Source organism: Rana temporaria, chromosome 5 (genome assembly GCF_905171775.1).
Source record: "Rana temporaria chromosome 5, aRanTem1.1, whole genome shotgun sequence".
In the NCBI taxonomy this organism is placed as follows: Eukaryota; Metazoa; Chordata; class Amphibia; order Anura; family Ranidae; genus Rana; species Rana temporaria.
The window spans coordinates 319,385,187-319,398,148 of record NC_053493.1 but is presented as its reverse complement, the minus strand read 5'-3'; the positions used below and the strand labels follow the sequence as shown (position 1 = coordinate 319,398,148).

General features: G+C 45.2%; 1 protein-coding gene across 4 annotated transcripts in view; it reads left to right on the top strand.

Annotated features, from left to right (window-relative positions):
- RB1CC1 (RB1 inducible coiled-coil 1) overlaps positions 1-12,962 on the top strand; it is a 234,092-nt gene that overhangs the window by 6,164 nt on the left and 214,966 nt on the right. For 2 of the 4 annotated variants that reach the window (XM_040354196.1, XM_040354193.1), the window contains exon 1: positions 9,585-9,695. The exons of 1 other annotated variant lie outside the window; for it this stretch is intronic. The gene's annotated coding sequence lies outside the window, so the exon portion shown is untranslated. Of the gene's footprint in view, positions 1-9,584; positions 9,720-12,962 lie in introns of those variants that run through there. One more of the 4 variants, XM_040354195.1, reaches the window with a different exon arrangement.

Sequence of the window (12,962 nt, the reverse complement as noted above, 5' to 3'; positions counted from 1 at the left end):
AGCGTTTGTGAACAGCAGTTTTCAGTTCTTTCCACAGATTCTCGATTGGATTCAGGTCTGGACTTTGACTTGGCCATTCTAACACCTGGATATGTTTATTTGTGAACCATTCCATTGTAGATTTTGCTTCATGTTTTGGATCATTGTCTTGTTGGAAGACAAATCTCCGTCCCAGGTCCTCAGGTCTTTTGCAGACTCCATCAGGTTTTCTTCCAGAATGGTCCTGTATTTGGCTCCATCCATCTTCCCATCAATTTTAACCATCTTCCCTGTCCCTGCTGAAGAAAAGCAGGCCCAAACCATGATGCTGCCACCACCATGTTTCACAGTGGGGATGGTGTGTTCAGGGTGATGAGCTTTGTTGCTTTTACGCCAAACATAACGTTTTGCATTGTTGCCAAAAAGTTTGATTTTGGTTTCATCTGACCAGAGCACCTTCTTCCACATGTTTGGTGTGTCTCCCAGGTGGCTTGTGGCAAACTTTAAACAACACTTTTTATGGATATCTTTAAGAAATGTCTTTCTTCTTGCCACTCTTCCATAAAGGACAGATTTGTGCAGTATACGACTGACTGTTGTCCTATGGACAGAGTCTCCCACCTCAGCTGTAGATCTCTGCAGTTCATCCAGAGTGATCATGGGCCTCTTGGCTGCATCTCTGATCAGTCTTCTTCTTGTATGAGCTGACGGCCATGTCTTTGTAGATTTGCAGTGGTCTGATACTCCTTCCATTTCAATATTATCGCTTGCACAGTGCTCCTTGGGATGTTTAAAGCTTGGGAAATCTTTTTGTATCCAAATCCGGCTTTAAACTTCTCCCCAACAGTATCTCGGACCTGCCTGGTGTGTTCCTTGTTCTTCATGATGCTCTCTGCGCTTTAAACGGACCTCTGAGACTATCACAGTGCAGGTGCATTTATACGGAGACTTGATTACACACAGGTGGATTCTATTTATCATCATTAGTCATTTAGGTCAACATTGGATCATTCAGAGATCCTCACTAAACTTCTGGAGAGAGTTTGCTGCACTGAAAGTAAAGGGGCTGAATAATTTTGCACGCCAAAATTTGTTAAAAAAGTTTGAAATATCCAATAAATTTCGTTCCACTTCATGATTGTGTCCCACTTGTTGATTCTTCAAAAAAAATTACAATTTTATATCTTTATGTTTGAAGCCTGAAATGTGGCAAAAGGTTGCAAAGTTCAAGGGGGCCGAATACTTTCGCAAGGCACTGTGTTTATGCTAAAGTTTGGAGGGTCTACAAATACTTGGTGTCATTCGAGAAACCAAACCTTGGAAGACATTATGTCAGTTTTGGAATTCCTACAAAGTGGCACAGACAAAGGTCTTGCAATTAGCACTCTTAAGGTGCAAGTGGCGGCCCTAGGAGTATACCTAGAGAGACCAATTTCTTCAGTATCTTTGGTTGCAAGACCAGCTCCTACTAAACATTTTTCTAGGTGGCATCTGTCAGTAGTTTTGCAACCCTTCACAAAGGAACTACCGGTATTTGAACCATTGCAAACAATTTCGTTAAGAGATCTAACTCACAGATAGATGGTGTTTTTAGTTGCGATTACATCCGCAAGAAGAATCGGTGAACTGCACACTCTATTAGTAAGATGACCTTTTTTGTCAGTTTACCTAGATAGGATTATACTAAATACAGGTCTGGGGTTTTTGCCAAAAGTAGTGTCAATTCATAACCGGTCGCAGGAGATTATCCTGCCAATCTTTTGTTCAAACCCTTCAGGGAAAAAGGAGAGTCTATTTCACAACTTGGATGCGAGAAGATCTCTGTTGCATTACCTGGAAGTAACAAGGGACTTTAGGTCTTCGGACTTTTTGTTTTGTTTTTTTCTGGCAACAAAAAGGGCTGCCAGGCATCAAAGGGGTCAATTGCTAGATGGCTAAAATCAGCTATTTTGTAAGCTTACTCCCAGAAGGGGTTGTCTCCCCCCTGGGAATTCAAGCACACTCTACCAGAGCTCTGGCCACTACATGAGCAAAAAAAGCTGGTGCCACCCCATATTAAATTTGTAAGGAGGCTACGTGGTCAAGTTACCGAACGTTTGTCCATCATTACAAACTGGATCTTCTGTCAGCAGATGATCAGGCATTTGGCAGAAAGGTCCTGGAGACTGTTGTACCGCCCTTCTTGGTAAGTCTTGTTTATCCTCTAAGGTGCTGTCCTAAAAGATGTTTAGGGAAAATTCAAGTTCGACCTACCGGTAACTTGTTTTCCAAGAGTCTTTCAGGACAGCAATGACCCGCCCTTGTTGTTTTATGCGGTGATTAACCATATTGTGATTATCTGTTCCAGCTTGGGCCTGAGGTACTCTGTGTAACGGAATGACCCATGACACCCAGAGACTTTTGAAGGATGAGGGGTACTCCTGTGCCAGCGTCACTAATGACTCTTGGGTCTAGGGTCATCCTGTGCCCCTTTTGGGCATAGGGTGACTGGGAAATATTAATTATAAATTACATGAGATGGGACATTACTGATAATTCATGTTGCAGGATATCTTGAGATATTACAAGTGGTTATTCTGATCCCACCAGGTCAGTGGAGTGTTTTCATTCAATGTGAGGACACATGCTTTTGAGGTGTTAATTGGGGCTGCTCCTAGACATTCCATTGTGAGATGCTAATTCAGTCCATAAAGGTCAGATGTCTAGCTTTTAGGTGTTAAGTCAGCCTGGCTCCTAAGACGTCTCATTATGTATGCTAATACTGTTTTATATGTGGATAGTGACTTGTCAAGCTGTAGTAATTAGCCCTCTAATGCGGAGACGGGACGTCTGGGGGATAATTAACTCAACTGAATGTCATTGTCTAAAAGAATGTGATTGAAGCCCCATTGTGTGATGTGTGGGTGGAGAGTTCTTTGTAAGAAAAGCTAAGATACCATTAAAAGCGTTCATACATTTTGAAACCAGAGAACAGAGCTGTGCGTGTCTCGTTCATTCTGGGAAATGGAATGGATAGTCGTGTCTGCTGGATTGTAGATTGTCGGATAAGCTGTCGTGGTTGATGGAATGGGAGATCATAAACGGTGGTGACCGTTACACTCTGCTACATCTGATGAGCTGTGGGGAGAAGCCTCCTATTAAACTTTGGTGGAAGTGGTGTTTCCTGTTACAAAGTGGGAGGAGCCACTCTCTCTGGTGCTGTCCTGAAGAACTCTTGGAAAACAAGTCTAACGTTATTTTTTTTGCTTAGAATGAAAATCACGATTCTCGCGCCGTAACATGATCTTTCACATTATACAAAAAATTGGGCTAACTTTACTGTTTACTTTTTAATTTTATTTTGTATTTATTAAAGCAGAGTTCTGCTGAATTTTTTTTTTTTTTAAAGTCAGCAGCTACAAATACTGCAGCTGCTGACTTTTAAAATATGGACACTTACCTTTCCAGGGCATCCGCAATGTCGGCACCCAAAGCCGATCTGTCCCTCGGCTCTCGGGTTCTGCCGCCGCCATCTTCGGTAAGGGAATCAGGAAGTGAAGCCTTGCGGCTTCACTTCCTGGTTCCCTACCGCGCATAAGCGAGTCATGCTGCACGATCTGAATGGTCTTTGCTGTCTTCTGGGACCTGTGTGTCTCTCCCAGGAAACAGCAGGGGGGGGGTGTTAGGGGAGAAACGGAGGAGCGCCGGACGTGGCGTAGATATCCGCGCATATCTCTGCCCGGAGATGGGAGCAAATACCTGTATTAGACACTTATCTGCTTCCACCTCCCCTGAAAGGTGTCAAATGTGACACCGGAGGGGGGGGGGGGGGACCAGAAAAGCAGAAGTTCCATTGGGTGGAACTCCGCTTTAAAGTGTATTTTTCCCCAAAAATTGCGTTTGAAAGACCGCTGTGCAAATACAGTGTGGCATGCCCAGACCGCGGGTTGACCCACCATCCCAGAGTATCAGTGTTGTGAATGAAGCAAGCGGCCACGGAGCAGAGCCACATAAGCCGATGTTTCTTGTATAGCGCTGGCTTCTGTCATAGGCGGAGTGATACCAAATGTACTCTGCCTGGGGCAGCAACAGCCAGCGATACCTGAATAGTTTGTTATAAGATCACAGTGTATAGATGAGCATATCTGTTCTTCAGTGGTTACTTGGCTGCTTCCAAACTGATCTGCAGGTGCAGTGCGGTGCACCTGCGGGTACACTTCTGTTATTATCTGCGGGTTTGGTAAACTTTCAGAAAGGATATCATAGAATCCTATGCCAAAGTGCAGCTAGCCCGCAGGAAAGGCACAGGTGCCCTGCTCTGCACCCCCGATGAGGGTAAACTGCAGCGCATCAGTGTGAAAGCAGCCTTAGGCCCCTTTCACACGATCGGTTCGATCAATTCACTCTCTCCATTCACCTCTATGGAGTGGCAGATGTAAACAGATTCGTGTCTTTCATGTATGAGAGCTGCAGCTCCCATAGTCACAGTGCTGGAATTATAGCAGGAGCAGTGCTATCTGGCCTCAATGAAAGTGTAAAGAAAGAGAGAAATGACGATTAAAGTGCCGTACACCTCATTAAACTTTTTTTACACTGCACATTGACAATAATATATTTTTTGCCTATAGTTTTTCTTTAATAATGGTCACTTACGACGAAGCAGTGTTGGTAACTGTGAAGTCATTGTGGAGATTCAGGGTGAGAACAGATGGAAGCTTTCAGCTTATTACATGTTCCATGTGACAGAACTGAGGAAACTCTCATTTGTTAAAACAGCAGGGACCAGTCCACACACGCTGACCCCAATGTATTTCATGAGGACATTTTCAATGGCTGGAAGGATAATAGGAATTGGCGGTGATGTATCCCAAAGTGACTTTGGAGAAATGCCTTGCCATCCTGGCAGAGAAAAAAAAAAGCATTTAATTTCTAAACGTAGAATGCAGCACATTACAATGCACATGATAGTGTGTTACTGTGCGTTGTGGTGCGCTGCAATGTACATTCTATGGCAAGGTGTTTAGGGGGGTTCAGAAAGACACAGCAATGCACGTAAAATGCGTGGTGGGGCAGTACAATGGTGTAAACGGGCCCTAAAATGTCCTTTTTTGTCTAGGAAATGAGGGTATTTATTGTTAGTGGTGCCGCTCCAAGCTGAGAGGCTACGTGTTTTTGGTAAAAAAAGAAATACTAATAAGCATATATTGATTGGTTTGCACAAACGTTATAGTGTCTACAAACTATGGGATATATACTGGAATTTTTTTATACTAGTAATCGCGGCGATCAGTGACTTATATCAGGAATGAGATATTGCGGTGAACAATCTGACACTAACTGACACGTTTGGACACTTTGTGGGAACCAGTGACACCAATTCAGTGATCATTGTTAAAATATGCACTGTCACTGTACTAATGACACTGGCTGGGAAGGGGTTAAACATCAGGGGCAATAGCCAGTGTCTGTGTTTTACTATGTGTGCTGCTTTTACTAGGTGAAGAGATGGATTTTTGTTCCTGCCTTGTTTACATAGCACCCTTTCAAAACCACAGCTGCACTGAAAACGTACTGGATTTTTAGATGCGTGTTGGTGCAGCATGTTTTGTCTGTGGGTGTAAATCGCATGCATTACTGCACCCGCATAAGTGTAAATTTAGCCTAAACCTGTGCCCAGGGGTGTTGGGAGGGGGTGGCTGGAGCCCCAAATGTGACCCTGAAAAGCCCCAAGTCTCATGCTGGCCGGTCTCCATTGATATCCTCGAGTGAGCGGCGAGCGCCAGGACCGATCTGATACCGAGCGCCGCCGAATGTGGGCGAGTGCCATCCATAGCAGGTCCCGCCTTCTGGAGCCTGCGCAAAACGCTTATGATGGACGTCCCACTGGTCCAATTCCGGGACCACAGGACATGTGACGTCCATCATAGGCGATGTAGGCTCCAGAATGCAGGAATTACAATGCCGCCGCCGCGCTACCTCCCCGCCCCCCCTCCCCTCCAGGCTCCTCTGCTCTCCTCCCCACCAGGCTCCTCGGCTCTCCTCTCCTCCTCTAGGTCAGACAGTGTATGTAAATGTCAGTGTATGTAGATCAGTGTGTGTATGTAGGTTACTACGGTCAGTGTATGTAGGTCAGGTAGGTCACGGTCCAGCCAAAAAAAAGCTCACATCACATACACCATCCCCCCCCCCCCCCCCCGGCTTTCCGGCCTTGGACTTCGGTCTGAAGCCCCTGGTCTTTTTGCCACCTAGAAATGCCCCTGCCTGTGCCAGTTTGTTCTTGTGTTATGTCCTTGCGAGGATACATTGTATCTTGGCCTATCCTAATAACAAGTGTCACCAAAGCAGAAAGTGCAGGGCAGTCCTCCCAACAAACATAAAAACCTGACAGAGTTCTAACCCAAGCCTAAAATAACCAATCTGTCGTTCACTGGTGTTTGACTTTAGGGCCTTGTCATACTTGTATGTTGTTGCAACACATGCTAAAACATTGTTAACATGTTTCCACAATGCATGGCACTTTACCTGCTCTGTGTGCAGTATGATTCATTGTGAATGGCACTCCAATGCACTGTATGGTAGAGCACAATGAATGATGCACAGTAGTCCTCCACAACTCACATACCATGCATTGAGTTTTGTCTATTGTAGTGCATAATGAATGGGCTGCCTTCACCTTTTCGCTGCCAGAGCCATGTTTGCATTTTTTTTGCACACATGTTTAAAAAATAATTTTAGACCTGAAGATTACAGGAAACCCCCAAACATTATATGTATGACATGTTACAATTTGTAACAAGTGAATCGCAATTGGCGTTTTCACGCCTAGGCGCCTCCAACGTGTGCATTTATATTTGTACGAGCCTATAAGTGGGGGTGGGGAGGCCTCAAAAAAAAAATCCTGTGCTTGGGAGTAACTATTTTTTTGCTTAACTTTTTTTTTTCATCACATAAAGGACACAAAATACCTTATGTAATGATTTTTAGGTGACAGGTTCTCTTTAAAGCGGAGGTTCACCCTAATAACATTTATATCTGACCAACCTTCTTATACTTGTAACAAGTACAGTCCACAATTTTTTTTTTTTTTTTAGGCTGTGTGAAACCCTCTCTGCCAGGTCCATATACAACATACGGACCTGACTGCGAAAGGGTTAAAGTGCAATTTCAATCAGAACCTAACTAACTAATCCTACTCTCTGACACATTCTAAGCCTAATCTATCTAACCCTATAAAGTAGAGCTGCATGATTAAAGAATTGAGATCGCGATTCTACCCTCCTCATGATCTTAATACAAAATTTCCTTGATTCAGTGCAGAGAGTTCTCTGCTCAAGCTGACAGTTGTCACAACATCTTAGGCAGAGATCGAGAGAAACATAACATTTCGTTCTTTCAGATCAAAGGAATGAACTTCTGTCCGTAAATGAGGTCGGTTTAACCACTTAAGGACTAAACCTTTTTCTGACACATGTTGCTTACAAGTTAAAATCAGTGGCCCGGATTCAGATAGCCTTTACGTCAGCGTATCTATTGATACGCCGCGTAAGTTCTAGGAAGCGCCGGCGTATCTTCTTTCTGTATTCAGAAAGCAAGATACGCCAGAATTTTACTAAGATACGGCCGGCGTAAGTCTCTTACACCGTCGTATTTTAGGCTGCATATTTACGCTGGACGCTAGGTGGCGCTTCCGTATATTTATGCGTAGAATATGTAAATTGGGTAGATACGCCGATTCAGAAACGTACGTCCGCCCGGCGATTTTTTTTTTACGTCGTTTACGTAAGGCTTTTTCCAGTGTAAAGTTACCCCTCATAAAGCAGGGGTAAGTCATGTTAGGTATGGACGTCGGAAACAAACGAACAGCGTCGTATTTTACGTCGTTTGCGAATAGGGCTCTACGTTAGTTACGTTCACGTCAAAAGCATTGACAGTTTGCGGCGTCATTTGGAGCATGCGCACTTGGAAACGTTCACGGACAGCGCATGCGCCGTTTGTAAGAAACGTCAATTACGTGGGGTCACAAGTAATTTAAAGCGGTGGTTCACCCTTATTAACATCTTTTTAGCATAAAATGAGGCATAGTAGCGCGAGCTACAGTATGCCTGTCTTTATTTTTTTAGTCCCGTACTCGCAGTGTAATCGTAGAGACAAGATTCCGACTCCCCGCGGGGAATGGGCGTTCCTATGGAGAGGGAAGGTGATTGACGGCGGGCTCTGGCACGTCACGCTCCCCGAAGACAGCCGGAACAGGTCTCCGGCTCTTCACGGCGCTATACGGCGCCTGCGCACAGACTATGCGCAGGCGCCGTGAAGCGCCAAGTCCTATTTCGGGTATTTCCGGAGAAGCGTGACGTGCCATAGCCGGCCGTCAATCATGCTCCCTCTCCATAGGAACGCCCATTCCCCGAGGGGGGTCGGAATCTTGTCTCTACGATTACACTGTGAGTACCGGACTAAAAAAATAAAGACAGGCATACTGTAGCTCGCGCTACTATGCCTCATTTTATGCTAGAAGAAATTTTTATTTTATTTTTTATTAATAGGGTGAACCCCCGCTTTAAATAAAACACGCCCACATCATCCACATTTAAATTAAGCGGGCTTACGCCGACACATTTACACTACGCCGCCGTAACTTAGGGCGCAAGTTCTTTCTGAATACGGAACTTGCGCCCTAAGTTACGGCAACATAGTGTATCTGAGATACGCTACGCCCGCTGATAGATACGAAAATGTATCTGAATCCGGGCCAGTATTGTTTGCTAGAAAATTACTTAGAACCCCAAACATTATATTTATATTACATTTTTTTTTTTAGCAGAGACCCTAGAGGAAAAAAATGGTGTTTGTTGCAATGTTTTATGTCACACTGTGTGCACAGCGGTCTTTCAAATGCAACATTTTTGAAAAAATTTATAAAAATACACTGTAATGAATAAAAAAGAAACTTAACAGTAAAGTTAGCCCAATTTTTTAGAGATCTGGGGGAGGAGAAACAGCAGTACGCTGGTCTTCTCAGTAAATGACTGTGCAAGGGAGGTGTGTCAGCCCTGACCTTTGGAGGACAGACAGGCTGTGCACCTAGCACAGCCAGAAAACTAACCACCCTGGGATGGATGTGCTCGCATGCTTAGTGTGGTCAGTTTTTAATGGGAAAACAGAAGAACTGGCAGGATCAGAAAGCATTTCACACAAAGGAAGTAATACAAAGAGAATTGGATATTTTTTTATACAAGTACATGGTACAGCTGACATATATCAGGAATATGACATTTTGGGGGGTAACATATTCTTTAATACATACCATAGCAGGTGCGTTAATGTACAGGAATGGATTGCTTTAGTGTGAATAATAAAAAGTATCACAGACAGTACTCGGCTGTGTTTTTATCAGATACATATGAAATGAATTCTTTAGGTTTGTCCTCATACTACAAAAGATTGGGCAGATATGATCCAATCAGGCTGTAAGGTGTATACCGGTCATTCTTTCCATACTGTTTGCTCACATAATACCCATATGGTCACTAATCGATGGATTGGCGTTCTGCAAAGCTGATGTCTGCACGTCTCAGTGGCATGCAGGGACAAGCAAGGAGCGTTCACATCCAAAGGGATCCCAGGGATGCGTCCTCTCACATCACACCGGAAACCAGCAGCCTGAGCGATGCTGAGTCGTCAGCAACAACAACAATAACAAGGGGAACCTTCCTGACTGACAGCCGGACTGTGCCCGGGTATGAGGGGTCATTGCTGGGCAGGTGGGATAGACAAGTGATAGAAGATCTTTGTGGTGAATGGTGTGTAGAGGGAGCACAGCTCCCAGCTGACTACTCCTCCCCCGGCCTGGACACTCAGGGCCCTGGCAGATGTGTGTATGGATCCAGCTTCCTGTCCAGTCCTGGGGGACACCTGTGCTGGGGACACATGGGGGACAACACACAGGGGGCTCAGCATGTCTATAGCACCTGTCATGCATTGTACTTCACACTGACACCACTTCTTCCTGGAGCTCTGTACATTGCTTGTCTGGGAACACTCAGGATCTCACCTGACACTTCCATTATTAGGGCCAGCCAGATCACAATGTCTCCACGTCTGCAGTCCTTTTTCATTTGTTTCACAATTTATATACTGTTGTCACCTCCCTCCCATTTTTTTTCTTTACAACCAAGGCTGGAAATGCAGCTGCATTAAAGGGAATTGTATAGACGAGGTTCCACCTCCCAGGGCAGCACAGACCCCCCATCCTTCTATCACCCTGCTGCATCTGGGGAAAGGACCTGTATATGCTGCAAGACTCAAGTCCTAGCTTACAAATGTTCTCAAGGTACCCACATACATGGGGAAGGAGGTGCTGCTCACCCCAAAACTATTTATAACAAGACAAAGAATGCTCCCAATACATTTGTTTGATCTCCTTTGCTCCCTCGAAGCCCTTGGGAGCATTCTTTGTCTTGTTACAAATGTTGGCTGCTGTTATTCCCCGCAGAACATACACGGCTTCCCCTCCCTCCGCCAACCACAGGACCTGTCCAGTACTTCCAGTCATATACAGCATGGGCTAAGGCCCCCCTTCCTGCTCCTATGAGGATTCGCTGGTGACCACTCAGACACATAGCACTGTTACATAGGAGTGGGGCGTGAGTCCTTGGCTCTGTATAAGATCCGGGGTGCAATGTACCCTGTGTTTCTTCAGTCCTGAACTGAGCAAGAGGGGAGCAATCTGAAGTATGTGCTTGTGGATTTGGATTGCACTTTGAAGTAACTCTGTCATAGGAGGATTACAAAGTTGCATTGCTGATCTCCTTCTAAAATGCCAGTTGCCTGGCTGTTTTGCTGTCGGTGAACAGTGAACTTGTAAGCTTCAAGCCTACTTGTTTACACTGGACTGTGGATTTCTTTTCTCAGCCAAATGTGACTCACCAGGGGAGTGAGTCACACGCTCGCCCATACCCAAAAGTGCCTGGTATGTCACTCCTCTCTGTATGGAACTAAATGCGGTGGGCTAAGCTACTTTTTTTGTTTACCAGTTTTTAGATATGATGGCTGCATTCTTATTATTTTGGGGCCTTTTATACAGATTCAGATATAGAATACTTTATTAATCCCAAAGGGAAGTTATTAAGATATGGTTACATTCAATGAAGACAACACAAAATCACAATAACAAACAGAAAGACACAATAAAATTATTGACAGCACTTTAAAAGAGAAGAATGTTTTGTTTTTCTGCTAATCATACTTGCTTACCTCGGTGGTTGGAGCATCAGACTGATGATGCTTTAGCTGTCCCCCCGGCGTCTCTGCACTGAGAACCGAGCCACAGAACACCGCCGATGGCTTGGTTCTCACACCTCCCTGAGCAGAGCGATGCTGACTGTGAGTCAGCATCGCTCCTGCTCTGCTTCTCCACTCTCATTGGAGCGCTGAGCTGTGGAGGAGCGGCTCGCTGAGACTGCCATCAGTCAAGGCAGCTGGCAGATCCAGACTTGAGAAGTCAGGATGAGGCGCTGCCTCCATGGATGGCAGTGACGTCAGCGGAGAGCGGACTTCAGTAAGCTCTCTGCTGAAAAAGGTCACAGGAGAGCAAAACAGATTGCACTCTTGTGACCCTTAGGAAAAGCCCAGCCTCAAAAGCTCAGGCTGGCCTTCTCCTTTTTAATACCAAATTAATACTATACAGGCATACCCCACTTTTAAGCACACAATGGGACCAGAGCATGTATGTAAAATGAAAATGTACTTAAAGTGAAGTAATACCTTTTTTCACTTCTGGGGTGTCAGGGGCTGTAGTGGGAGAGGGGTCAGGGGCTGTAGTGGGGGAGGGGTCAGGGGCTGTAGTGGGAGAGGGGTCAGGGGCTGTAGTGGGGGAGGGGTCAGGTGCTGTAGTGGGAGAGGGGTCAGGGGCTGTAGTGGGGGAGGGGTCAGGGGCTGTAGTGGGGGAGGGGTCAGGGGCTGTAGTGGGGGAAGGATCAGGGGCTGTAGAGGGGGAGGGGTCAGGGGCTGTAGTGGGGGAGGGGTCAGGGGCTGTAGTGGGGGAGGGGTCAGGGGCTGTAGTACGGGAAGGGTCAGGGGCTGTAGTGGGGGAGGGGTCAGGGGCTGTAGTGAGGGAGGGGTCAGGGGCTGTAGAGGGGGAGGGGTCAGGGGCTGTAGAGGGAGGGGGGTTAGGGGCTGTAGTGGGGGAGGGGTTAGGGTCTGTAGTGGGGGAAGGGTCAGGGTCTGTAGTGGGGGAAGGGTCGGGCTGTAGAGGGAGGAGGGTCAGGTGGTGTAGAGGGGGGGGGGGGGTTCAGGGACTGTAGTGGGGGGGTCAGGGAGTGTGTTTCCAAGTAGTAGGGAATCTGAACTATCTGTGCACGGATTACTCAGCTGCAGCTTTAGCTTGAGAGCTATGTTACATATGCTAAAGTGGGGTATGCCTGTACACTAATAAACCATACCATCCTGTTAAAATGCTACATAGAATAAATAACACAGATTGAAAAATAACAGAATCTAAATACCAAAATGCAAATATTACACCACTTTCTCTAGCATTACACAAAAATCATAGTTAACCACTTAAAGCGGAGTTCCACCCTCATTTTTGTACATGCCCATAAATGCTATTAAAATGGCAATAAAATATAAATTTTTTGTAAATACGCTGTGCCTTGCCACTCCTGTACAGGCAATTGAATTTGAAAACAATTGAAATTGAATTGAAACACACCTTCTACAATGGAGAACAGGGACAATAGAAAAAAGGCATAAAACATTTTTATTAAATTACGCTTGTTTTAACTATATAAAGTCTTCTTTTTTTTTTTGGTATAATGTGGATTTATTTAAGTGTTGTCACTAATACTTTAGTACTTTCTGAGCCTTTAACCCCCAGAAAGTATTCAGATCAGGAATGTGAGTAAATTCAAAAGTCCTGATGGGTATAGATAAATATTGAGATAAGAAACTAAGATTTCCAAAAGGAGATGCGAGCGATTATAGGCTCCATGTCTCTCTCCGGA